Source organism: Octodon degus, unplaced genomic scaffold (genome assembly GCF_000260255.1).
Source record: "Octodon degus isolate 3935 unplaced genomic scaffold, OctDeg1.0 scaffold00186, whole genome shotgun sequence".
In the NCBI taxonomy this organism is placed as follows: domain Eukaryota; kingdom Metazoa; phylum Chordata; class Mammalia; order Rodentia; family Octodontidae; genus Octodon; species Octodon degus.
The window spans coordinates 4,828,051-4,831,378 of NW_004524762.1; positions in this window are offsets into that span (position 1 = coordinate 4,828,051).

Consider the following 3,328-nt stretch of genomic DNA (forward strand, 5'->3'; position numbering starts at 1 on the left):
ACTAAAATCAATTCCAGCGTCCTGTGTATCTATTTTTGTGGATTACCTTCAAGATGTTTTTTTCTTCCAGAAATGCTCCAATTAGGGTTTGTGTGACTTAGTAAAATCCTTTAATACTAAGAAATCCTCCAGAACAATTTCTATCTCTGAGCACTCTGGCTGGAAAGATAAAATCCGCAGAATTGTGTTGTACTGTGAAGCAGCTTAGTGAGACACTAAGGAGGGTGAGGTGGAGGATGCAGGAAGTTGCAAGAGCAAGGAAACCACATTGATGAAAGAAGAAACTGGGAATGTAGTTCTTGAAAATGGGAACATAATGAGAGACTCAGAACTGAGTCAGAGCATCCACATGGGCTGTCAGTCAGAAAAGTGCCACTCTGGACCCAGCAGGGACTCAGAGGTCAAGCCAGCTAAGAGCCGCCCTGGACCTGGCAGGGATCCAGAGGTCAAGCCAGCCACCTGGAACAGAAAAGACAGAAGGAGATTTCAACTCAGTGTAAGGAAAGCTACTCTGACAGTTACCCAAGTATAGCTATTAATGAAATGAGATTGTTTTTCTTAAGCTAGAAAAACTTCTTAAACCAGAATTGAAGGCTAGACTGCAGCTATTACTTAGTATGGCAACTGAAAGGGACAAAAGAAAGGTTGTAACTACTTTCATGTTTGTCACCAAAACAAGATAAAACAGGTTTTTCTTGGTTTGGAAGATATATTGTTAGTGAATTTGGTGAATCATTTTTAGCTCTAGTTAAGATACAAAGTTTGCATATTATTTTAAAAAACAAAGGTTTAATTGTACAGAAAAATTCCTGATAGAGAAGTCAAGAGAGACAGAACAAAGACAAATAGCTATGTTTTGTTTTGCAGCATGGCCTACCAGGTAAAAAGAACATCTCCAATTTTCTATTTTCTAAGAGAAGACAGAGCCAGTGTGCTGATACCCAACAGAGTAAAAATTGACTATCTTTATTTTTATTTATTCATTTATTTTTCTTTCTTTTTTTCCCCCATAATTTTATTGAGAGACAAACAGCAATGAGACAGCTTTCAAAACAAATTGGTATGACAGTTTCAATAATTAACACGTTGCATACTCTCTTCCTAGTGGTTATTAGCTGTACAAGATGCAGATATGAATTCCTATCCACAAACACTATTACAACAAATCCCTCTATTCATTAAGAGAATATAACTATATATCTATAAAATTGACTACTTTTATTCTAGACAATTCCTCAAACCTATCTAAACACAGGGGAAACACAAAATTAGGGTGTGGAAATGTCTGCTCTCTGTTGCCATCTTTATACCTCACTAAGAGAACTGTTCACCAAAACCCAAGTCAGCCACCTCGGAACCCAGGGACGGTTGCCTTGCCCATGCTGTCGGGATGCTCTAGAGAGCTGCAGCATGGCTCTGTTAGGCCTAGGAGAGTCATTTCCTGATCTGTAAACTAGACAGAATAACAATAATTCTTTCACTGCATATCTGAAAAGATGAAAGTTTTATATACATAAAAACACAAGATTATTTCTTCTTTTTTACTGTCCCAAACACATACTTACCCTTCACCTCCAAGTTACTCATTTCATACTAGGGATGAAAAACAAAACTGATGTGTGTTCAATTTGTTTCATTTCCAATTGACAGTAAATAAATAGCCTAGTCAGATTGATTTCTCAGTAAAGAGTTTGAAAGTGTTTCTTCTAGTATCTGTATTTTAAATTTTACTTTAATATAGAAATAAGAATAATCTATTAATTTGGGTGCCTTTTAAGGTGATATCTGACTAGTAGGATTTAAACAAATAATCTTTTTTAATAGCATTTGCTAACAGTAAAACCACTGCTTGTTCTCAGATCTGTCCTTTTGTGGCACATTTTCATTGTCTTGTGGGACAGAGAACACAGTTTCAGATCCTATCTCTGGAAATCTCTATCCTATCACATTTTAAGATTGCTTAAGATTTGTTTTTTAAGCTGGGCTTTCCAGGCAAAATTACAGGTATTTAACAAACATATTTTTCCTTTTTTTTTCCTACTGATAAAGAATAAATTTCTTCTGTGATTAGTATAATATTCATGCTGCAATTTGGAAAGGCATTATTCACTTCCCTCATGCCCTGCACATGTGCCCGTACACATACTGTGCAAGCATGCCACAGAAGCTATCATCCCCACCAAACACACACACACACACACACACACACACACACACACACACACACACACATAGCTATCAGTAAATGTCTTTACTTAGTGCCCATAGGGCCCAGGCCTACACTACCAAATGGTGAGGCAGGAACATTAAAAAAATATTTTATTTATTTATCTGGTATAAGCTCTTGTTACACAACTCAGACTTATAGTGATCCTCCCGTCTCAGCCTCCTCAGCTCTAGGATTATAGGTGTGTGCCACCAAGTCTGATTTTGGTGGCTGCTTCAGCACAGGGCTGGCATGGCATGAGGTACTCAGGACTGAATGAGGGTCCTTGTGCTTGCCAGCCTGGTGCTTAGACCACTAACCTATCTCCCCAGCCCAGGAACATCTGATTATGATGAACTTGATTTCAGTCAATACTCAGGAGATAGCCTTCCCGCACTTGCTACAAGAAATGTGTTTATGCTCAAAATAATGAGGTGAACTGAATTCCTTTTCCACAGGTATTTGCAAGTGTACCAACTGAGATATTCAGAAACACACACACACACACACACACACACACACACACACACACACAGAGTCAGGGAGATATTTTCACTGGAGAAAAGGTCAGAAAAAATCCATCTATGAACATACACGAAACATACTCTATTTATTATGGAATAAATAATATATTTCCTGATTTCCATGTCATAGAAAAAAATACAATTTCTACCATTAGGCAAAAGAAGCCTTAAATGCACGATAGAAGAGGGGTAATTATGCTATGAACCCTAAGATCCAACGTTTCCTCATGGTCCAAAGTTAGAAGAAAGAATAGGAGAACCACTTCCGAGTGAACACTAGTTCTGCTAAAATCACTTCTTGCATACTGAGACAATTTTCAGGGAAAATTATGCTACTTGCTCATAGGCATGCTTGTATAGATTACTTACATAGGTAAAGAAAAACATTTTTTAGTTTTGAAGACCATACTGAATTTTTTTCCTAAAATGATCCTGAAAGTTAAAATGCATTTACAGATTTTAGAAAATTTAGGTTGACCCTCTCAGAACCAAGTTGGAAGACATGACAATGTACAATACTAAGAGAGTGGTACAAAGCTACACTCTACCTATGAACATAAATTTTATAAAAGAAGATAAATAAAATCTGACTTTTTTT